Below are 25209 nucleotides of genomic sequence, written 5' to 3' on the forward strand. Positions count from 1 at the left end.
TTCTGCATGCTATTCACAAACGACGTGTGGTGCCTGGTGGTACAGATGGTCGTCTCTTCTATGTCCCAGTCCACTTTCTTGCGGATCCTCGGCAATCGTTCACAGGTGGAAAAGACTATGTCCACTGCGGACCTTCTCGCTATTCTTTTTACATTGTACGAGATGTTATGTATGTGAGGTGCGAGTTTCACTTTTCTGGCACGCCGGTTTTATTGCACTCATTCGAATCAGCCTCGTGCTTTTTGCACAAACCTTCCACTGCCAAGGTGGAACGTGGAAAGTATTTGTAAGGGGTCATCGGAATCAACCAGACACTTGACCTGGCCCCAGAAACCCTTTTCAACTATGTGCTCACGTGACTTCATCAAGTAATTATGTATGGAAGGTTGTATTACAGCACGTTCTACCAGGTTGCAGTTTGTCGATTATAATGGCGGCACCAGCTTATTGCATCTCTGTTAATTTGGACTTACACAGATGATAAAACTACTAGGCTTACTCGTTACAGCTTTCTAATGAGTTGCTATGGAAATGGACATTTTGCCTTTAGGCGTAACCTATGGCGTAACCTTGACCATAACATCGCAGTTGCTCCCTTTGGGCGTTACTGCGACTTTTTCAACATGCGGATAGACATGCAATGACCTTGAAACAGTGTTCTTTTCTTAAACACGCACTCAATGACCCTCCTCCCCACACACAAACACACGCACAGAAACCCGCGCACGCACGTACACGCACACAAACACACTAACTCACATCCCGATTGTGCTGACCAGCGAATATGCGATTTTAGAATGTGCTGATAAACATTTTCTCCAAAAAAACAATGCACATGTGTCTTAGTTTATTGGCAATTGAAAATGTAACCTTCTTTCTGCAAGATCCCATGTTGCTTTTTTACTAACAGCCAGCAACATTAGTGGGTTTCTTCGTTTGCTCACTTTTATTCCGTTTGGTGTTGCGAATGGAACAGCGCCTGGAATAAACATAAAACATCAATGAAGGACACTTTCTTTTTGGAATATTATAAATACAAATTGGAGTGCAGCGCACTAAATTTGCATCCGGAATAAAGTCTCAAGAACAAATATTTGAACGAAACAAAGCGCTGTAATGTAACATAACTAAAATAAAGCGATGACATTGTGCTTATGTCCTCGCTTGCTGTCGTATATCAGTGACCACACTATCAAGGAACGCTTACAGCGTGTACACAGAATATTGTCTGTGTAACCACACTGCTCTGCGACTAACAGCTGCAGAAACTGTACGTAATCCCTATATGGCTCGTGTTCCGAATTCTTAGAATTCTACACCGAACAATTCTACTTAGTTGTTTAATTATGTTGTGAATTGAATGAGGAAATATTGGACACACTAGTGAAGAATGTGCTTTAAATATAGCCTGAACCTCATTATCAACAGCGCGTATCAGATGCTGCGAGCCTGGGCCTTATCATTAAGCACGTTGAGCGCGATGTGGGACGTGCGAGTATTGCCTTTTACGCATTTAACAGTGTGAATCTACAGCGCATGCTAGTTAGCTGTAGCAATGTTATAAACCCTTATGTGCCATGAGATTTCAAACCCATTACTTATGACAAGTAATTATAGGTTGCCTTAAAGAACAACAGGTAAGTAAAATGAGGTCATGCAGTAGTCTCGAATTCCCCAGACCTCGATTTTACAATTGTAGTTTAGCAGTCTGGTGATAGAGAGTGTAGTTATACGAGTCAGTCACTGCTTAAAGGCGCGGAGAAAAAAAAGACCTAGCCTCTGATGCTCTGCTAGCATCTTATTTAGAATCAAACCATCGAGTAGAAACCTAGTTAAATGGACGTTCACTGTAGGTCTACAGCGCTCCTCAATCTAAGACGCAAGGAAGCAAATACGGGATGTGCGCTGTTTTCGGCTTTCGTCTTCGTTTCAGTAGCGATGAGGCATTACAATGAATGTTTACAAACTCGGCAGTTGTCGTTCTTATATCCTAAGAATACTCAAAGCGGGCCTGGTTTCTAGCGGTGATCATCGTAATAATTTGGGGGGGGGGGGAGTTACGTGCCAATACCCTTATCTGGTTTTGAGGCGCGGCATAGTGGGGGACTCTGGAAATTTGGGCCATCCGGGGCTCTTTAACGTGCACCTAAGTCTAAGTATACGAGTGTTTTCACATTTAGCCCCCATCGAAATGTGGCTGCCGTGAGGCATTGTAATAAATGGGCGTTAAATTCTGGTGGTATATTATAGACGTGTAGAAGCTAGTAAAATAAACATATTTATATAGATATATTGACATAAATTGATGTATATAAGTGACCCATAAGTCCTTATGTTAAGTAATTAGCGATCAGTTGCATAATGTGGCCTAATGTTTTCAAAACGATAAATTACATACCACAAGCGGCGTTGCTCACACAAGCACTGGACAAATCTCATTGCGAAGAGAATACCCCACACATATAAACATTTTACTAAAAGTGGTTAGGCTTACACTTAGACCTCTGCCTGGGAATATTATGTCATCTGCGAGCTTACAGCAACATTGGTTGCCATGAATCAAAGCGATATGGTTGATACGCTCTCCACTCATACAAACCTACCTTTCTACTTGTGTGAGATACAGTATTTTTTGTCCAATGTAGTTGCCACAGACGCATATATCTACTGACGTACGACCTTGCATGTAGCTCGCGCTTTCGTTGTTTTAACGCGATAGCGTTAAGAGCTCGTGTAGCAGAAAAGCCAATGTCGTCATTGTCAGCGGCGGTGGCTGAAAGCGAAAATTGTGGAAGGCAATTCATAAATTAGAACAACTTGCAAGATGGGCTGGATGGGAATCGAGCCAGGGTCTCCGGAGTGTGCGACGGAGACGCTACCACTCAGCCATAAGTTGAGTGCTTCAACGCGGGACAAAAGCGCCTCTAGTGAATGCGGTGTTGCCTTAGAAACGTGCCGCAGAAAGTTATACTGCGGTGTCTATCGGTAATTATGAGCATGTAAATTACAGAAGTGGCAGTTAAACGCGTAGCGAAGTACGTTTCCGCTACATTTCTACAGCGCTTGGCGCGCGCGCACAGTCATCTTGCGGCAAACACACAAGACCCCCTCCTCGCAATCTACGGCGCTGCCCTGACAGCTGGCGCGCCACTCGCCCGCGTCTAGAGGACGATCCCACCGAGGCGTCAGCCCCATGATCGCGTCCGCCTTCATGGCGCGTCGCGGCCCGGCTGTCCGTGCCGATCACGAGGTTTGCCTCGCGTAGATCGTTTCTCCCTCCGAGACACCGAGTTCTTTGGTTCGTTCCGCTTGCTCAGGCGCACGTTTCGTCTTCGTGTGACTCAAGAGCATGCCGAGCGAATGAGTGGACGGTGGGAACGGGGTGCGATAACGCTATCGCGTTCCACTCTTGAAGGTGAAGTTTAAGCGTCCTCCAATGTTTACAAAAGGCCTGTATGGTTGCAGGTTTAAGCGTGCTTTGCATTAAAACACAAGGGGAACCCATATTACCGTACAGAACTGCACATATATATCCATGACTGCGTTTCGTGAACGTGACTGCTTTACCCAATTCAGTGTACTACCTAACCAAATATGATAACCAAGAAAGAAAAGAGAAGACATAAAATACACCTTATATTATTGTACAAACCATTATTGTGGTTTTCGAATCACACCTTGCATTGAAACACAAGGGAAACTCTAAATGCCATCGAAAACAGTACATGCATCGGATAGATACACCCGATTATTACACCGGATTGGTTTACCCAAACCGGTGTACTACTTGACCGAAAACGATAAGCTAGAAAGAAAGGGCAAGGCATAAAATACATGTTATATTATGTGTGGACACCAGCATTGTGCACGTTATCGATGTGTTACATAGCGTTATGATTTAGTCGCCAGATATTTGTAAAGTGCAAGTTTGCCGTATTTCAGACATTGAATTTATTTCAGGAAGAAATGACTGCAATTATGCAGCAGCTGTACGCTATCCAGACCGATGCGGTTGAATCCAGGCTTTTCCTCACCAACTAATTTGGGCTTTTAAAAGAGAAAATTAAGATAGCATACAAGCGATAGTAATACCACCCTAATAAATTATTTATTGATAGTGTGGGCAGCAAGGTGCGAATGCAGGAAATAGGCAATATAACAAAAAAAATCTCAAGAAATACAGCATGAATTATAGTGATTCAGAGATAAAGCTAAATCCAAGCAGATGTAGCATTCTATCCGAACGCACAATATCAAAGTGAATCCAAAAGACATGAAGAAGCAGTTCACAAAACGGGAAGCTTGAAAGCAACTCTTAGGAGGATGGTTACCAGGAACTATAAGGTGCATGTTGTGAAAGATGAAAAGAGGCATGGTTTCAGAAATATAAAATATGAATATGGGGAAACAAAATTACTTTCTCTTAAGGACGACGGTTTGGGCCTGCGGGCTGATGATGACAGTACCGAACTTTATAAAGCAATAACGTTCAGGCAGGTGCATTCATGTTCACTTCTGTAATTTTACAGTGATACACAGAATGATAACAGTACATAGAAAGTTGAAAAACGACTGAATTGTCTGCAGTATTCTGAATACCAGTGTATGCCTTAAAATATGATGTTACGTTAAATGATTTTATAATGTAAAGTATGCTGTTATGCTGCAAGAAACGGCCTACCTACTCGAGCAATGCATTTTGTATTTATGCCACAAACTGAATAAAGCTTTTAATGCGTAAGCTTTCTTTAGAAGCTCCCCAGGCCTGTCAAGCGCAAAGTGTAACGCCTTGTACCTGTAGAAAAATGCGTAATTTGTTACGGTAATACGTTTAATCGTTGATAAAATGTAAGTCTAGATAACTGGAAGCTATTAAGCGATAAGCTGCAATAGAAAGCAAGCAATGAAATATAAGAATAATCCCCCAGAGATACAATGGGCTCATTGGAAAATACATATCGAAGCTTATAGTAGGGTGTACCAATTGCTGGGTGGGTCCACTTCATATTTGTGGATGAGCCAACTTGAAATATGGGGTGGGCTAGCTTAAATTAGGGAGGTGGGCCAAGTTGCACTCAGGCGGTTGGCCAACTAAATATTGAAGGTGGGCCAACTTCAAATTTGGCGGTGGATTAACTTGAAATTTGGGGTGGGTAAACCTGGAATTTCGATGTCGGCCAAATTAAATTTTGGAGGGGGTCAACTTGAAAGTTGGGCGCGGGCCAGCTTGAAATCTTGTCGTGGGCCAAGTTAAATTTTCGGTTGAGGCTACTTGAAATTTGGGATTGGTACAACTGTAATGTGAGGCTGGGTCAACATAAAATTTGGGTGTGGGCGAACTTTAGATATTGGGGTGAGCCAACGTCCAATTGAGCGTTCCTGAGCGTCCTTCGAGTTATGAACACCGCGCAGATAAGCGAGGGTGCGGAGTCACTTGGCGCATTTTTGCCTTACCGAGGCGCAGTCAGAACGCAGGCAAGTGCATGCGTGCATAAAGAAAGCGTTCGTGACACATCCTTATGAGAGCCACAGCGAGGGTGACATAAGTTCGCAGTAGTGCACTCTCCCTCACACAACGTCTCGCGCGTAACTGCGGCAGTTGGCGTTTTCTTTCGACCGCTCTGCTCCCTCGAGTAGCGCTCCTGCACGGTGTAGCCGCTCAGTTGGCACGATTGCATTGAAGGTGCCGGATACGGTGAGAAATTCTTACAATTGACTGATAAAAGCTGCAATAAAAACTAAGAATTTCAGCCACCGGAAAGGCTATATCTAGACGCGCTTAAGCTAGGAACAGCAAGTAAGCATAACTAGGCAGAAACACAGTCCCACCCGGGCCAAGCAATGCTTGCGCATTAATGAACAATTCTCAGAATTTCTCTAGCTTATGGTAGAAATTTTATAGCAGAGCTGTATATGTCTACCCTCAAATAAATTTTTTAATGTGGTGCTTGAAAACATCCGCACCCTCTATGATGAGCCAAATCAAACATCTAAGGCATGTGCGGACAATTCGTGTAGCAAGATGAAAGCTAAGAAACCACCGAATACAACATAACGCAGCCCTCTTTGAGGAGGCGGAGCACACCACTAAGGCATATGCTGTCACCTGGCCAAGAGGAACGCTAGGAAGGTGGCAGCGAGTAAAGCAAAGATCGTGCCCGAAAGGCTTCCCGTAAGCGGTGGGCTCGAGAAGAAGAGGGGTGCCGCGATGCGCCGCAGGTACCATGCCGGTAAATTGGACTACCAGAAGGATGCATATGCGAAATTTCACAGGGACTTTCTGGACAGACACTTCCAACTAAGCTGTGCGGTGTGCGACAGACTGTGCATCGAGAACAATTAGATGGTTATTGGTAAGGCTCGAGATGTTGCGAAGCGTGGACGTGAGGCGATTTTGACAGCAACCCCAGCTCCTGACTTAGCCAGCTGCTCGGTGTGGCTGTGTCGAGGGAGCACCGATGGCCGTAGCGCGTATCGAATAATTTGTGTGCTATGTGCTGCATTTCTGCGCCTGCGCAAGGAACGAATTATGCAGTTAGTACGTTGCGTGAGCTCGTATGGGGGAGGCCGCGTGTAGCGCTTACTAGCAAAGAACAAGCTGCTGACGAGGTCTGTCGTCGGGACCTCAGACGTGACTCTGAGCGAGAGCAGCGGGCGGCAGTAGCCAGCGAGGAGCGTGCCGGGGAGGCTGGCCGTAAGGAACCGGCTCGAGCGGATAGGCCCCAAGATAGCGAAGCGATCAAATGCGTTCGTGGAACGATTTGACATTATCAAAGAATGTGTTGACAGTACGGAATACGCAGACCAGTGTGCATCACTGCGACTACAAATCCATTGTGACCGTCGTTACAAAGTGACAATGAGTGATTCCAATAAAGTCTTTACCAGAAGTTTTCTTACGGCGATGTTGTGCTGATCATCTGCCCTCGCAGAGGGCAATGGCCCTGACTTCTTTCTCAGGTATTCATGAACTGCTTTATCGCCTACTAGTCCGCACTACTGTACAAGACGCTCCAACAAAGATGAAGTACTTCCGTTATTCATCAAGAAAGGAGCGGAATCACAACGCGAAGTTTGGGGAAAGGAGCGAAGACAAATTCAGATTGTAATCGCCGCATTCTTCTAAAAAAGATTAAAGATGGTAATTTGTCAGGACTATGTGAAAAGATCACTCATATCACAAAAATTCAGGCTTACACACAGCCTTGTCTCGTGCATAACGCTTAACGTAAGTTGAAACGAGTAACTTATCACTGAATTGCTAAAATTTTGGAAAGCTTAAGTAAGCAGATTGTCAAGCTATAAATCGAAAACAAGGCAAGGGAATTCGAGTTTGTGATTCTTAGCAAGCACCTCTGAGCTAATTCAATAAGCCTATGCCTTTTAACTAGGCGGCAAAATAAACCCAGATTCGAATCAAGAAGGGAAAATCTGGGATTCTACCAAAATTCTAAGATCTCATTTGAAAGTCATTAGGCGTTATTAACGACAGCTTACTACTGTACTCTGAAATTAACCCCTAATATTAGAAAAGGTTGTCTGAACCCATCTTTGTGGTATATTAAGAAAGCTACGAGTGGCGTATTGGAAATGGTTTGGTGTAATGCTACTAGAAGCGGTACTATAGGTAACAGAACAATCGCGAATCACTGTTATAATTGTTTTATATAGTCAAAACACGAAAAATTTGCTATTTCGAGGGTAGCCTCTTCGAGTAACCGATGGATGTAAAATAATGAGAAGCGTTGTCCAGGCAAGCAGACTACTGGGTAGTGTAATATGAAAAGTCATTTGCAGTTCTAGCAGGGAAATGACCGCATTTCAATTTAATTCTGCTGCCCTCTTTCCTTGTTAATTGAAATTGCTATAGAGTGGAACATATTGCTATCAATACTTCAGCCGCTAATGCTTTCAGGTATGTTAAAGAGATTGTTTTAGTATTCACAGCCTCTTACCGCCAAAAAAATTATTACAAATGTTTCTATATATCACAGATAACCTTGTATGGAAGAAAAAAACAAAAGCAAGCGTGCTTTATTACGCACAAGCGCAAGTGCCCCGCCATTAAAAGCGGTGAAGTTTGAAGCCGTGAAGGAAGCGAGCGCCGGCGCAGGAAAGCGCATGGATGATGACAATCGTGCACCGGGGAAAGTACGAAAGAGCGCGTTGAGGACACGGAAAAGCAACGTCACCTAGAAGAAAGTCTAGGTGGTGTTGAGCGAAGCGGGGAAAGAGAAAGGCAAAGCGTCGCGGAGGAGGAGGATAGGCGGATGGGCGCTGGTCTGACCTCCTCTCGCAGTTCGCCATCGCGGCTCCGCCTTCAAGCGCCTTCTTACGTTCCTGGAGGACACGGGGCTGTCGAGTAAACTGTGAATGTGCCGACTGGCTACCGCTGACAGCGATACCCAATGGTACCGAGCTTTGCAATAGCCTCGACCATCCCTCTCTGCTCTTTTTTCTTTCGTCTTTGTGTATAGTCCAGCCCCCGTGTGCTCTTTTGTTTTGCCGCATGACAGCATTCTCTTGCAGCTAGTTGCTGCTGTGCAGACAAGTGTTTCAATCTATTTTGGAATATATTGTGACTGCAGAGTCATTTTTCATCCTTGAAATTCTTTCGCTCAAGTTGTTCAGTTTCGATGCCCAGCCTCTTTAGCTTGAGATTCGCATCTCGGAGTCGGTGGGATCTTGAACAGCTTGGCTTGGGAAGTTTCTTGCATGCTTCATTTTCTTGTTTGAAGAGCGTTACGTAGATACTTTCAGCGTAAGCAAGGCAGCCCTGGAACAAGACATGAAATGTCTTTTATTATGTGAAAATCAAAGTATTTAACAGATACAAATGCTACATATTAAAAGAATAATAATTAAACACTAGGTTTCAGATGACAAACATAAAATTCTTCTAATGTGAAATAAAATACCCGCTGACTACTGCCAGCGAATCTTAGACTAGAATTAGTTGTTTTTTTCAATCAATTCAAGAAAAGATAATGGATTATTACAAGTACCTTGTACTAATAAATCATTAGCTGGCTTAAACATTCAGTCAATCATTTAATGTCATGCCACGAACTACACTCCGCAGAACAGCTGTATTGAGATTGGACTCACCTTGTTTTCATGATTTCCCAATGCAATTCACGTTAAAGGAAGCGCCTCCATTTATTTCTGCTTGTGTCAGAAGACCTGCCATCAGTTCGAACGACTCCTAGTTCCCTTGTGCTGATCGCGCATAATTGGAATGCTAGCTGATCTTCGTAGCACACCTTCCGCTTGTTAAATGGAAAAAAAATTACCGACGATTACGTTACTTCCTAATGCGAAATTTGAGCGCAGCAAATAAGCTGTTTCACCTTTTGGATAGATTGAGGCAAAGAAATCGAGCAACACATGTATGCGCTATCACAGAATTTTTTTTTATTTTTCACACGTATTCCTTTAACAAAGACTCCACTAACAGTTCTTGACAGTCATGAAGGAAGCTTTGTGGTCGGAGAAATAGACTGATATATGTTCGACTTGGTACACCAATGCTTGATTCTCAAAGACGAGATGTATACAAGTGCCTCGCGAGGTTGTCACAGCCGTGGGGGAAGCAGAGGCTAAGCGCCGCCGCCGAGAAGACCCTGCCGTTCGCGCCGCCGAAGCGGAGGCTCATTGCCGCCGTCGAGAGCAACCAGCAGTAAGCGAGGCTGAAGCAGAAGCTCATCGCCGCCGCCGACAAGACCCTGCAGTTCGCGCCGCCGAAGCGGAGGCTCATCGCCGCCGTCGAGAGCAACCAGCAGTAAGCGGAAGCGGAGGGGGGCGGCGTGTACACCCAGCGGCAAACGATGGGGGCAGAAGCGCGCGCAGCAAGCGGACAACACGATAAAGGGAGGAGGGAAGAGATAGCAGCGACTGACTGATGCCTTTGACTGATACTCTTTCTGCATGGCGGCGACGGTGTTCTATGCAGTCACGTTATCTTGACTCTCTAGCGGCGTCAGCGGCATCCAGCGGTATCAGTCGGTCGCTGCTAGCGCTGGGGGGATGAAAGGGGGGCGGAGCTGGTTACGAGGCCGACGCCGACGACAACGCCGACGACAACGCCGACGACGACGCGAAACCCAGGAACGGACGCCAAAGAGCTGCGCTCTAAAAAATATGTGTTTGTTCTATCAGCTTGCCAAACAGATGTACCTTGCGCTCAAGATGCCTTCGGTTCCAGTGTTGAAAATTATTGTTCTCGCAACAAGTCGTGGCCGTATTCAGTACGCAACACACGTAGCACACACTAGTAAAATTCGGGAACGCATGCAGCACCCACGATATAATTGGGAGCGAGAGTCCACGGAGGCCGACGACTCTGACAACACTGTCTGCTTCGGCGGCACCTTATCACTCTTCGTTGCCCATTGAAGCGTCCGCAGCATGATACCTTCTTGATGACACTGGTCGGTGCGGCGGGCTTTTACTGCTGGTTATGACATCTCCAGTTGCCGTGTTTTCCTCTGATGCCTCGGAGTCGGAGTGGACTTGCTCAAATAGGCGGGCAAGTTGGGTAGAAGGGTCGGAACTGCGTCAGGAGCAAGCGTTGGGGTCCCCCTAGGAGTTCTAACTTCACTTCCGTTCACTTCCGAGATTATCTCGTGGTCCGTGGTCATCGAGTGCAGACACTTGCTGTGCGCCTGTGCGCGCTGACACCATGCTGGGTATTAACAGTAAGCAAATGTTTATAGCGGGGTGTTCTACTAACACGGCTGGTGCTTATGGCGCCGCCGCGGAATCCCTGCCTTGAATACGATCCGCGACGCGGACAGCGTTCTGCGCCAAGGCGCACTGAGGGCCGATAGCGTGGTGTGTGCTATAGCACCCATATACGTTTGCGCGTCACCCGTGTTGACGAAGTGAAACGTCACTGTAACTTTTTTTCCGGTGTTGTTCAAGACAAGCTGAGGAAACACCTGTAGCTCGATCTCTCTCCTTGCAAAGCTTCGCGCTGTGACCAGGGTACATGAACATGAACGTGACACTTCCAGTTCTCTTGTGTTCAACGAGTTGGATGCCGGTACATCGGCGGCAGGATAGACACTGAGTCGCTGCGTGAAGGACAACGATCGTTAACTGTCGGGCGACCAAATCACTTAGGGAAGAGTTTTAACGCGATAGCGTTAAGGAGCTCGTGTCGCGGAAAAGCCGGTGTCGTCGGCGTCGGTGTCGGTGTCGGCGTCCGCGGCGTTGGCCGTGAGCGATAAATCACGGCAGGTACTTCATAAATAAAAAGCAACTTCCAAGATGGGCTGGGTGGGAATCGAACCAGGGTCTCCGGAGTGTGAGACGGAGACGTTACCACTGAGCCACGAGTTCGATGCTTCGAAGCGGTACAAAAGCGCCTCTAGTGAACGCGGTGTTGCCTTAGAAACGAGCTGTAAGGCTCAGGCGTGCGTCGCTTGCTCAGGCGCACATTTCCTTGTCGCGCCGAACGCTGCGTTGCTCGACGCTCACCGCGTCCGATGCGGGGAGCGTAGTCGCTGCGCCGTAGCCCATTGTCTTACACCCCTTGGCGGGTCGACGGGAACGCTGTCGCGTTCCGCTCTTGAAGGCGAAGCTTAAGCGTCCTCCAATTTTTTCAAGAACAGTTTTCTACACCAACAGGCAAGCACGATAATCAAGAATAGCGGTATCAAAGGTAATGATTTGCAATGTTTCAGAGAGTCCACCAATGCTTTTCAATGAGATGAAGGAAATCTCCCAGAGTTTAATACAAGCTTATGAAAAACTACTTCAGAAACCATCCTGGACGGTTATCTGAGTGAATGCGCAGCATTTCTTCCGAGCACGTGGTGTGAAAGTGCAACGAACTCGCGTCTTCCCGGGAAACGCTCAGTCGAGGACGCCGCAACATGCGCGGGCCGCGACACTCTGACGCCGTACGACGTACGAGAGGCGGTCCCAGACGCTACACGTCGAACGCAATCCGACTTGAACAAATTGCTTTCGAACGCGGCCCTCCAATCGGCGCCGCTAGGCTTCGCCGGCCTGGTCAGAGGCAGTTTCGCTTTCGTTCCGCTTTTGTTCGGCAGCGCTCGCCCTCGACGGCCGCGCGTATCACTTCGCCTGCTTCCTCGCTATTTAGGCACTAATCGCATACTTCTGTAGTCTCTTCACAATATTTGCACTCTCCGGAAGTGAAGTTAGAACTCGGAGATAATGCCTCGAAATCATATGCGGCTCAAAGTGAAGTTCCCAAACAGCACAATCACGACTTAGCGCTTGTCAAGCCTACGGAGATTTCACTAGCAAACAAGCCTTTCTTGCTCATCTTTCGGAGCATTAAAAACCGATAACTTACGCTTGTCGGCTATTATTCGATAGCCAGATGTGCAGCCTCACGCGTAACAGTGGTTTAACCGCCGCTTGGGCGGCATCATAAGAGGTCACGCAGGAATAGGCGCTAAAGGAAGGACGTTCAGCGATGGCAACCACGACAAACAACGTGCATAAGAAGACGCGTTGCCCACTCGTTTCAAGTCCGGAGTACGACAGCGCCGCCGCTACTTTCTCCTAAAGCAGGTATGCGAACCGCAACAGGACGCGCCCCCACTGGAGCAACAGTAAAATATTCTTGTAGACTGTAGCGACGTTGACCTGATGATGGCGCCTCGATATTGCGCGCGCAAGGAATGAAAGCAGAGGGGAAGCGCTCCGCCTTCCCAGCTTAAGGAGGGGTTAGTGTTCTACTCCGTCGGCTGCTGTGTATGGCGCGGCCGCGCGAGCCCTATCTTGAAATTTATCTGCGTTGCGGACAGCCTAGGTGTCTAGGCGCACATAGGGCCGATAGCTTCGTGTGTGCTATAACACCCATACGCTTGCCCGTATCTTGATTTCCCGAAGTGAAACGTCACTGTAACTTTTTATCTTCATTTGCAACAAAAAATATCGCTGAGAAACTAATAAATACACAGTAGAAGAAACTGTGTGGATATGTCTTATAAATTTCTTGCCGCAGGAACGAGTGCTTAATTAGAGCTTACGTACGAGAAGGTGGCGTTCATTTTTCCGCGTTCTTTCTTGTTAAAGTACATGAAGTGTTCCGAGCCAAATCTGCAATAAAAATGTTCGAAGAGATGAAGTTAGTGAAGTCGTTCGGACCAAGTGTCATGTCGGAGTTTCATTCAGACACTGTGCATGTACTCATTATCAACAATCTATTTTAGGTCAACTGCAGCATGAAGGCCTCTGCCTCCTCTCTCCGTTGCCCGCGTGCTGCGCCAACCAATTCCAACTGGCGCCTGCGATTTTCTGAATTTCATCACTCCGCATAGCTTTTGCGTCATTGGCTGCGTTTTCCTTCTCTTGACACCTATTCTGTAACGCTAACGGTCAACCGGCTATCTAACCTACGCATGACGTGACCTACCCAGCCCCATTTCTTTCTCTTCACGTTGATTAGAATATCGGCTATGCCCGTTTGCTCTCTGATCCACACCGCTCTCTGACTCTCTCTTAACGTTACGCCTGTTGTTCTTCGTTCCATAGCTCTTTGTGTGTGCCTTGTTGTGATTTTTACCTTCTCTGTCAGTCTCGAAGTTTCTGCCCCATATGTTAGCACCGGTAGAATGCACTGATTGTACACCTTTCTTTTTAATGATAATGGTAAGTTTCTAGTCAGGATCTGACAATGTGTGCTGAATGCGTTCCAACCCATTTTTATTCTTCTGTATATTTCATTCTCATGATCAGGGTCATCATGCTGATGATGGTGATCATCATCAGCCTATTTTATGTCCAATGCAGGACGAAGGCCTATCCCTGCGATCTCGAATTACCCCTGTCCTGCGCCAACCGATTCCAACTAGCACCCGAAAATTTCTTGATTTCGTTGCACCACCTAGTCTTCTGCCGTCCTCTACTGCGCTTCCCTTTTCTTGGTATCCATTCCATCATCTTAATGATCTAACGGTTATCTAATCTGCGCTTTACATGACCTGTCCAGCGCCACTTTTTTCTCTTAATGACTATTAGAATATCGTCTATACCCGTTTGCTGTCTGACCCAAACCGCTTTCCTTCTGTTTGTTAAGTTATGCCTAGCATACTTCGTTCCATCGCTCTTTGCGTGGTACATAACTTGTTCTCAAGCTTCTTTGTCAGTCTCCAAGTTTCTGCCCCGTATCTCAGCACCGGTAGAATGCACTGATTGTACACCTTCCTTTTCTGGTAAGCTTCCACTAAGGATTTGAGTGTGTCTGCGGTACGCGCCCCACCCCATTTTATTCTTCTGTAAATTTCATTCTCATAATCAATGTCTACTGTGAGTAATTGTCCTAGGCAAACGTATTCTTTCGCCTGCTCTAGAGGTTGACTGGTGATACCGAACCCTTGTTCCTTTGGCACGATATTGATCATTATCTTTATTCTCTCTACATCAATCTTCAAATTCATTGTCACGCTATCGCTGTTAAGGTCCTCAATGATTTGTAGTAACTAGTCCCCAGTGTTGCTGAACAGGACAATGTCACCTGCAAACCGAATGTCGGTGCGAATGTTGGTGCTCACCTGCAAACCGGATGCTTACCCTTAAGCCGCCCGAATTTAATAGGTTGAATACTTCTTTCAAGCAGGCAGTGAATACCATTGGAGAGATTGTGTCTCCTTGTCTGATCCCTTTCTTTATAGGTATCTTCCTACTCTTCTTGTCGAGATTTAGGGTAGCTGAGGAATCTTTCGACTAAAATTGACCTAACTAAATGAGGCTACCTAAGTAATACGAGTAAGAAGGCAGGAACACTCCAACTTAGGCTGTTTTTCTACGTCAGAATCAAAAGTGGCGCTACGTAAAATTTGGGGTCCAAGCTCAGAAATCTTTTCACTCGTAAGTAACAATAATTTCAAAAGTGACCTGCATGACAAACGATTGTCATTGAATGGCAGCCTTTGATAATTATGTCTCTATGAGATCTGTCTGGAACTTGAAAGTGTGATAAAATTTCGCGTAAAAGCGTTTTATAATTTAGCTCAAATTTTTATTCAATCGTGCAAAACAAAAAAAAACAACGCTCACACAGCTGCTCACTAACCTTTTCCAACCTGCACAACATTATTACAAATGACATCTTCTACTTTTTCATTATTCCTATGTCAGCCTGTTCCAAAAATTCTTTTTGCAAACACCTTCACTCAAACTACGCCGCGAAAGTCGCAGTGCATTTGAGCGGCTTCCTAGCCAGTATATGAATAATAGTATTATCATGGCGGTGGTATTTTAAATTTGAAGGGTGTAGCTTCTCTGGCAAGCAACCTACGACGGCATTAGCGAATATTAAAAATAGCGAACCCAAGTAAATTTCCTCTACCAAAGATAAGAGTTCTTGAGAGCTTGCGTTCTTTGGTGTTCCTATTACATTTTTTTAGTACTTTTACAGCTCTTTTGTGTGCTAGATCGATTGCTTTTCTGTAGCATTGGGTGTGGAACACCAAAAACGCCGCAATGATACCCACGTGAGTAGGGCGGCTACATGTATTCTAATAAATTTAGTATCTGTGAGATTAGTTACAGAATAAAACCATACTCAACGACAAGAAGGGCAAGAACGACAAGAACGACATATGCTGCTGGAGGCCGAAATAATTTCTTGTGAACACTCATAGGCTAAAATGTTCAAGCACTCAATGTATTTTCAGAGCCACCCATCCCTGAGTTAGGGTAGAATTCGTCGACTGGTGATTCGTAACGTAACTGTACTTCTTTTAGTACTGATTTCAGGACGAAAGCGTCATGCAAATCGTAACTCGACAATCGGCAATGTAGAGAGGTATGTCCATCGTCGAGAACCTGCCAATGTGATAACGTTTCCTCGGGGACATAGGAGCACCGGCATGGGGTAACGAACAGATAGATGCACATTATGCGTGGAGCTAGCGGCCGCAGTCATATCAATGTACGGTCGACGCGGTGAACTGCGCGGTCCTCTCCACCACACTGCTCTACATTCAGTTGTTCAAACAGAGCAATGCGAATAGATAGTCGCGGTATGTCGCGACACTGTAATAGTGGCGCTTTATAGGAGTTGAGACCCGAGTATGCAGACTTGCTTAAAGAGCGCAGTTATAAAGGTAATACTTTATGAACACCTACAGCAAAATATTTCACTAAGTTTTCTGAGCATAGATTGGGGGGAACGTAATATAAACGAGATAAATATATCCATATTGCCAAGATTCAGAGGCAGCAGGAATTCGGAACACAAGGCAGGACACTTTAATTAGGCAAGCTGGAAAACGATCAGGCTGGGACCTCGTCTTCTCTTTTGCAATGCGCGAGATCGTCATTTTTCTCTACGTGCCGCATATTAGATGTGACATTTGCCTTTGACCAGAGAGAGTATCGTTACATCCTAAACTAACGGCAGGAAGATATGTTAGACGAGTTGTGGGCACTTCATTCCAAACAATAGGGCGTCATGTGCACAACTTGCATCATGATTTCTAGTGGAAGCTGCCCCGCCCTGAAGGAAGCAAGCGTGTCAGGGATAACCTTGTAGTTCAGACTGCTGAAGCGTCGTACAGCGTGGTACCTCCTGAGTAGCTTCTCTGAAAGCCCTCGCCGACAGATGGGACTTAAAACCCACACTTTATCGTTTGGCTGCTAGTGAAGTATGGGTGCCGTAGATTGTAACGCCGAGCGTCGTGCTACTGTTGTCGGGTGGTTCTCACGCGGAGGAGTTACCTTGCTTTTTAAGCCCGTTGAGTGAAAGTTTCAGCGTCAGTGCCTGTATCACGGCAGAGATGTGGCAACATCGCATTGAGCACTGTCGTCACTTCACGGCCACAAAGAAAGTTAAATGACGTCTTGCGCGTTTTTTTCCTTTGGGGCATTATTATAAGCGAATGTGATGCACAGTAGTATGTCATCCCAATATTTGTGTTGCACGGCTACGTATATACTCAGCATGTCCGCGAGAGCCTTGTTCAAGCATTGTGTTAGGCCGTTCTTTTTCGGGTGATAGGCTGTCCTCTTTCAACGAACCGTGCCGCTGAGGCTAATCACTGTCTTCATGAGTGTAGCCGTAATGGCAGTTCCTCTGTCCGTTATTATCGCTGTTGGCACACCGTGAATCAGAACCCCGTTTTCAATAAGGAATCCCGCCACTTCGAATGCAGTGCCGCTTGGAAGAGCCTTGGTTTCTGCATAGCGTATCAGGTAATTGGTGGAACTATTACCCACTACGTGCCAGCATAGGAAGTCGGGAATGGTCGGAGAAGTTCGATGCGGATTTCGGCAAATGACGTCGTGGGCACTTGGCGTGGTTGTAGTAGCCCAGGCGGTTTAATATGTAGTGGTTTCCGTCGATAACAGTGGAGGCAGACACGGACGTAATGTTTTTAAAATGCGGCAATCCTTGGCCAGTAATATTTCTATTTGACTTATATTGCTTGCTATGTAATATTGCTATTTGTGTAGACGAGGTGGCCAGATGTAGGTTCATGATGGCAGGCTTGCAAGAATACATGACAGGTAGACGTTGGTACAAGTAGGTGGCTGCTTAAGCTTCTAGCGAAGTTCTTGTAGAAGACATCATTACGGAAACAGATGATTGGATGCTTCTGGGAAATTTTTTGGGCGCGCCTATAATCCTGACGTTGAAAAAATTAATTCGCGGAATTAGGTCGCTGTATTCCCTCTGCTGACGAGCAATGGTAGCTATGTCTAGAAATCCTATAAAAGCCGTATCTTCGTCATCCTCTGCGACTCCCTGCTCACTCGGTGACCTTTAATGGCAGTCGGCGTCGGAGCGCTGTCGTCCGGATTTGTACACCACTCATTTTGAATTCTTGAAGCTTTTGGCTCCAACGTGCTAGTCAACCGGACGAATCCTTCAAGCTCGCCAGGAAACTAAGTGAGTGATCATCGTTGACGACACTGAAAGAATGGCCGTAATGATATGGGCGAAACTTCATAATTGTCCACACCATCGCAAGGCATTCCTTTTCTGTAAATGAGTAATCAGACGCAGCACGTGAGAGTATCCTGCCAGCGTATGCAAATACTCTCTCAGCTGAGTCTTGCCACTGCACGAGCACAGCGCCTGTATCTACGCTGCTAGTGTCCGCGTGAAATATGGTATCAGAGTCTTCATCAAAGTGAGCCAGCACAGGAATTGTTTCCAGGCGCTGTCGGAGATCATTAAACGCTGCCTGTTCTTATTTGCCCTTTACAAAGCCAGCCTTGTAAGACGCGTCAACGCTGAAGCTATATGTGAAAAATCGGCAATAAATATTCGATAATACACGCAGCGACCTAGGAAACGCCTCACTTCCTTTCTATCCGTTCACACTGGAAACTGTCTTGACGGCCGTGATATTGTCTATGCCAGGCAGGTCGCCTTGATGACTGATGACAGGACCTAAGAACTGGGGTTCCTCGAAACCAAAGCGATCATTTTCTGTTTTCAGTGTTAGGCCGACGGATTGTATCGTTTGTAGAACCGCTAGGGACAGTATCAGGTGTTCCTCGAACGTTTCAAAAAAGAAAAACTATGATGTCTTCGAGGTATACAAGGCACGCCTGGCACTTAAGACCCGACAAAACCGTATCGATGATTCATGGTAAGGGTTATAACAGCGCACCCAAGACAAGGACAACAGAAGGAATAAAATGACGACACAGCGCTGTTGTCCTTTTGTTGTCCTTGCCTTGGGTGCGCTGTTACAACCCTTACCATGAATTCCAACCAACTGGCACAACTTGCCGTTCTGAGGCCGTATTGATGAGTCGCTGCGAAATTGCTGGAGCTGAGCATAGACCGAAAGGCAGGACACTAAATTTGTAAAGCCCGTAAGGCGTGAAGAAAGCAGTTTTTCTCTGTCTCTCTCGTCGACCTCGATCTGCCAATAGCCAATTTTAGGTCCATCGACGAGAAGTAGCGTGAATGCCTCATCCTGTCGAGAGAATTCCCAATTCGCGGTAACGGTTATACGCCGTTTTTGTTACCTGCTTCTGCTTATGGTAGTCGACACGAAACCTTAGACAGCCGTCTTTCTTTATGACTATCACTACCGACGATGTTCCCGGTCTTTTTGACTGTTGGATAGCAATGTCATCGAGCATTTTCTTCGCGTGCTCTTGGTTCGCTTCGCACTATCTTCGTGCTACGAGGTACGGGTATTGTCGCATTGGTCTAACTGGCTCCTCCGTAATAATCCAGGGCTTCGTCAGTGGCGTCTGACCGACTCTGGATTTTGACAAGAAGCAATCGTGAAGCTGGTGCTGATGGCCATGAAGACGTTGCCTTTCCGCTTGGGATAAGTGCACGCGTGCGTCAAGACGAGGTAACAGGGCCAAAATGTCTTGCTCTCCTTGTTGTAATACAAAGCACTTCCCGAATTCCGCAGCCTCGTCGAGGTAAGAAACTGCTGCGCCTTTTGCAATATCTCGTCGTTCCTTTCTGAAGTTTGTAAGCAGTGGTTCCGTTTGTTCATGCATCACTTTGACGGGACTTCTGGGTATGGCATCACCTTGATTGAGCAAAATCCTAATTATATGTCTGGCAAGATCTTCCTCATCGTATTCTGTGTCACACCTGACGGAAACAAGACGGCAAGATAACGGTAGTACCATCACGTCGTCTATGACGCGCAAGGACTTGCGTTGAAGTTCTGCAAGTTTTTCCGCAGAAAAGGTTATTAAACCTTCTAGTGATTTGATGACGGTGCCGTACTTGCGTAACAAGTCTATACCTAAGATTACATCTTTCAAACAGTCGAGAACCGTAACAAAATTTGCTACGAATGGCGAATCCCCTTTGTTGATCCTTGCAGTACACTTTCCAGTCGGTGTCAGTAGGTGGCCTCCAGCACATCTTAATGTGCGGCTCTGACCAATCCATTTTCACATTGTGAAGCTCGTCCGCCAGTTTTTACTTACCATAAAAAAGTCCGCCCCAGTGTCTACAAGCGCCATCATGTAGTGACCGTCAATTCATACGGTAACATGGGTGATAACAACCTCGTCTGTCTTCAAATCATCCGGCTGTATCGGCTGCTCGTTCGACGGCAATGGGGAATTTTCGGCACTTCGACGTGTGGCAACCTTCCCCCTGATTTCGCGTCCTTCCGTTACTCAGGCGTGGGCTGGGAGATCGGCTTCGCGCCATATCTAGAACTTCGTCTTGCAGTTGGAAAATGGTGTCCCGGAGACGGGGAGCGCGTCCAGTAACCTGAAAAATTAGCCCGCCAGCTCGTCGAATTCACGTCGATGTTCACTCGACTGCCGTCGAAATCTCGACTAGAAGCAGTGGATGAAAAATCTTGGTACCCCGCCACGCGATAAGGACAATGACGGCAGGTGTGGCCTGCTTCCCCACAGTGGAAGCACAAGCGCCTATAGTCAGGTATGCGATAAACGGGGGTTCTACGAAGCCCTGGTCGTGTTGGTTGTTGCCTAAGGTACCAAGGCGATCCCGGTGCTGACTGCTGGTTATACTGCGGCGTCAGCAGCGGAGGTGGTGGTCGACGGACAACATCTGCATAGCTGAGCTGCCACGTCTGGGGATGTGGCTCGGGAGCCGAAAACGCTTGCTTTATTTCCTGGCACATAATTTTAGCCACTGACGCAACTGTGCATTCACTTGACCGTGGCAGTGAGCTTCTTAATCCCTTCCTGAACAATTTCGCATATCAGCCGGCGCAAGCTACCCTCCTCTGTGACTGTCACTGCTGCGGCACTTGCCGGTCCACTGCAGGTCAGGTGATCATACTGGCGGCAGCGTAGGTGTAACACGCTCTTTATGGCGGTCGCTTCTTTAATAAATTCATCGACATTCGTAGGTGGGTTTTGCACAAGACCAGCTAACAGCCTGCTCCTTTTCGCCGCGCACGAAGGGGCTGAGTTTTTTGCTTGGCACTTATCGGGGTCTCCAAGAGAACAAGGACGAGCCATGTCTTAAGCGAACATAGCGAGTTTCATTAGGCTTTTGAATCCGTTATTCAAGAAGACGCTGTGCGCGGTCTCGCCTTTCAGTGCTCCCGAACGTATGAAGGAACTGGCGGCGGAACTCATCAGAGCTTGGCCAGTTTCCCTCGCGCTTTACGAACCACGTGCGTGCTCCTTCTTCAAAAGTGAAACACACGTGGGATAGCTTCCTCCCTTAATGCCAATCATACTTGGCTATGCGCTCGTCCTCCTCGAGCCTGTCTTCTTCATTCTCCTAGGCGTAGCCGTGCAAGCTCATGGGAGATAGATGAGTCAGAAAAGTCACCTGTTCAGGACGACGAGTCTGTGATGTCTTCGACACTCGCGGTAACAGGCAGGCTTCCTGGTAGGGGACCCAATTCTGGACTTTGGCCTAGTAGGCGATGGCTGGCGCGGTGAACGGGTGTACCGACACGCGAAAAATGTCCTCGGCTTGATGTGGGGCTATCTACAGGCGTCCCAAACATTTACCCTGCGCCTCCACCTGTGCCACGACTTACAGGCAGCAGGAACTGGGAAAAAAGCACGACACTTTAATTAGGCAAACTGAAAAACGATTAGGCAGGGGCCTCGTGTTCTCTTCTGCAAAGCGTGAAATCTTCGTTTTTCTGTACGTGCCGCATGTTGGATGTGGCAATATATGTAGAGGGTGGTGGATAAATTTTGAAACATAAATTTGCTGTAAGTCGATGGTTATGCGCCTGCCGAATAATATTGAGCACGCTAGGACATGGCTCTCGCTTATATGCAGCAAATTGCCAGATTTCTTACTCTACATCTGATAGTTTTCCCTTGGGCACTTTCTCTTTTCCGTGAACCCTATTACGATGCATAAATAACTCTTCCTTATAGCACTGCGTATCCTTTCTGCATAAGAAAAATTACGCTTTTCATTTGCCCGCAAAGTGAGAATCACTAAAAAGAAAAGCTAGCGCCATAGTTGAAACGTAACTTGCCCTTGCAATAACGCAGCTAAACGGTAAGAGCCCCCTTATAAATGTGCGGCGGAAAATGAACTTCAGTTGCTGGTTCTTTCGCAGCCGGGCACTAAGAAGATTCTAATACTCCGTGTATGGTTTATGGGCTAGTTAAAAATCCATCTGCAAAACAAACCTGCGTACTCCAGGGACTACAGGCTCACGCCCTAAGGACGTGTCTCGGTCTTCCGAGGTGCGTGTCTACAGCGGCAACGGTTGTCATAGCACGAGATCACCCAATATCAACGTACTTGATAACTGACGCTATCAGAGCGCCTATTCACCACGTCGCCCGACTACCTTCTCATCATCTTGCCGCCCTACCCGCAGAAAGGCCACACGCAACTATCAGTCGTATAATTGTTGCCAATCGTACCTCATTGCCATCGAAGTACATGCCTGCAGCAAGACCATCCTCAACTTTTGGTGCATGCACAGACCTGAAATACGCCTTACCATTCCAGGAATCATGAAGAAGGCTAACATGCCGTCGTTTACGCTGAAGCAGGCCACATTAGAACGTTTACATGAGGTGTACCAACGTTACTAGTAATGTTGAGGTGTACAGTGGCCGTGTGCACGTTTACATCGATGGCTCAGTCACATCTGCAAGTTCAGCTGCTGCTGTGGTGATACCAACGAGATCCGCCAAAATACAGCTAAAAAATTGGAGGACGCTTAAGCTTCGCCTTCAAGAGTGGAACGCGACAGCGTTCCCATCGACCCGCCAAGGGGTGTAAGACAATGCGCTACGGCACAGGGATCTAGGGTGCCTCGATGCGCGCGCGCATCGAGGCACCCTACAGGGATCACTTACGAGGTGCCCCGCATCGGACTTTGCGGCCACCTATCACACAGAGAGCGTCGAGCAACGCAGCGTTCGGCGCGGCAACGAAACGTGCGCCTGAGCAAACGGGACGAACCAAAGAACTCGGCGTCTCAGAGGGGGAAACTGTCTACGCCAGCCAAACGTCGTGATCGGCACGGGCAGAGAGATAGATAGATAGTGATCTAAAGAAAGGAACGGCGCTTGATTCTGCAACCCGCGTGGGAGCACGGCGAAGCGTCGTCAGGGGAGAGGGAGTCGGAGCCGCGACGCGCCTGGCACCGGTCCGCGCACAGCCCCAATGCGCGCATGGCGCGCCACCTGTCGGGGCAGCGCCGTACATTGAGAGAAGGGGGTCTCTGTGTTTGCCGCAAGATGGCTCTGCGTGTGCGGTAAGCGGAGAAGAAATGTAGCGGAAACTTACTTCGCTACACGTGTAAATGCGACTTCTGCAAGTTACATGCTCATAATTACCGATATACACCGCAGTATAACTTTGTACGACACGTTTTTAAGGCAACACCGCGTTCACTAGAAGCGCGTTTGTACTGCTTTCAAGCGTCGAACTCGTGGCTGAGTGGTAGCGTCTCCGTCTGACACTCCGGAGACCCTGGTTCGATTCTCACCCCGCCCATCTTGGAAGTTGCTTTTTATTTATGAAGTGCCTGCCGTGATTTATCGCTCACGGCCAACGCCACGGACGCCGACGCCGACGACACCGGCTTTTCTGCGACACGAGCTCCTTAACGCTATCGCGTTAAAACGTCATATGTATCATTAACGACAGCCGCTGAACTGGTAGCATTGCGTGCGGCTCTTCATTTCATTCAGGAGGAACTACCCCATGCATGGTCAGTCTTCTGTGATTCCAAGGCAGCCCTACAGAGTGTACACTTAGCACTGCACCGTGGATCACACGAACAGTTCGTCGCAGAGAACAGAGAAGTACACCATCGCATAGTTGACGAAGGACACGATATTATATATCAGTGGTTGCCTAGTCAATGTGGCATACATCGCAATGGCCGAGCAGACGGAGCTGCCCGATCTGCCCACGACGGCGTCAACTGCGTTACCATTCCTCTTTCGAGAGCCGACGCAGCGAAACAAACTTGCCGTACTTGCACACAACCTGACATTAGCTCAGTGGAATTCATCCAATTTCGCAAGTGCACACCTTCATACCCTGGACCCTAATTTACAGCTCCATATTCCGCCCGAGCTTCCACGATGCGACTGCACCCTTCTAGTTAGTATATGCCTTGAGTAGCATTTTCAAATTTCAAATTCGTACTCCTTTGTTACTGGAATGTCCAAAAGCTACTTTGCGACTTCATAGGGTGCAATGAAGCAAGCGCGCACCTTCTTTGTCAATGCTCTCGTTTCAAACCGCAAAGAGCAGTCGTATCAGCCACCCTAGACAAACTGCACAAGCGCTGATTGACAGAAAACAAGATCATTGTAAACTGACCTACGCGAACGTCAGCGCTATCGGCTATCAAGGCGCTGGTGCGGTATTTATAAGACACTGGACTTTCTGACAGATTGTGACTTCACTGTGTGACTCAGGATTGTACGGTGACACAGCATAACTCTAGGAACGCCTTTGCGGGCTGCGCGACCGGGCCCACAGAAACAGTTTGTGTGTACGTGCGTGTGTATGTGTGTGCAGTCTTCCTTTTATTTTTTAAAATCTTTCTCTCTCTCACCTATCGGATCCCCTTGCCCCTCCCCCGTACAGGGTAGCCAACCGGAGATAGTCTCTGGTTAACCTCCCTGTCTTTTCTTTGCGTTCTCTCTCTCTCTCATAAACAAACTCTGAAGTCTATATGACCGCAGACTTGGTCAAGCGGTCGTATAGATGGCTTTTTCTCTCATCCCCAGGTGTACTGCACAGTGTACTGCAAAGTGAAATGAATGTTTGATTGATTGATTTGAGGTCGGCCAACTACACGTAATGTTCCGTAAGGTTGTCAACACTGGAGATCTTTCATTTGAACTTTTCATAATGCAACTATGCCAGCAAAAATATGAAGCAGTTGAAATAAAAATCTTATCAAAATTTGTTGAGGGAAAATGACCACATGATTCAAATAAAGGAATGAGAACTCAGCACGACGAGTATGTTGGATGTTTCTTCCGGCGCACGGAAAAAAAGCAGATAGGAAAGGTCACTCACATGAATGCTGTCGACTTCAGTAGGCTCCAATAATTCATACTTCCAGGCAAGTGTCTTATGACTGCAGCACTGGTTTCGCTAGTGCAAAATGTAGCGGCCGTCTCGACGTCTGCAATTAAATTCAAGGTGACATAGGCCTTTCACTTGTTCAGCATACAATACCACACCCCGCAGTAAGGTCTTAATTTTGGAAATTACGTTTTAAGCCTTTCGCATATTGTACCACCTTATAGATGCCACAACACTGTTGAATATTCTCGACATATTTGAATGGAGTA

At 47.0% G+C, this 25209-nt stretch overlaps 1 long non-coding RNA gene across 1 annotated transcript; it reads right to left on the reverse strand.

The window, feature by feature from the left end:
- Window positions 1–827: 827 nt before the first annotated feature.
- On the reverse strand, window positions 828–25034 carry LOC142564900 (uncharacterized). The gene is made up of 3 exons (XR_012824708.1): window positions 24932–25034; window positions 13015–13080; window positions 828–979 (listed from the first exon to the last, which is right to left on the reverse strand). It is a non-coding gene; the product is annotated as an uncharacterized LOC142564900 (long non-coding RNA).
- Window positions 25035–25209: the final 175 nt, after the last annotated feature.

The sequence above is a fragment of the Dermacentor variabilis genome, chromosome 11 (assembly GCF_050947875.1).
Source record: "Dermacentor variabilis isolate Ectoservices chromosome 11, ASM5094787v1, whole genome shotgun sequence".
NCBI classification, from domain to species: domain Eukaryota; kingdom Metazoa; phylum Arthropoda; class Arachnida; order Ixodida; family Ixodidae; genus Dermacentor; species Dermacentor variabilis.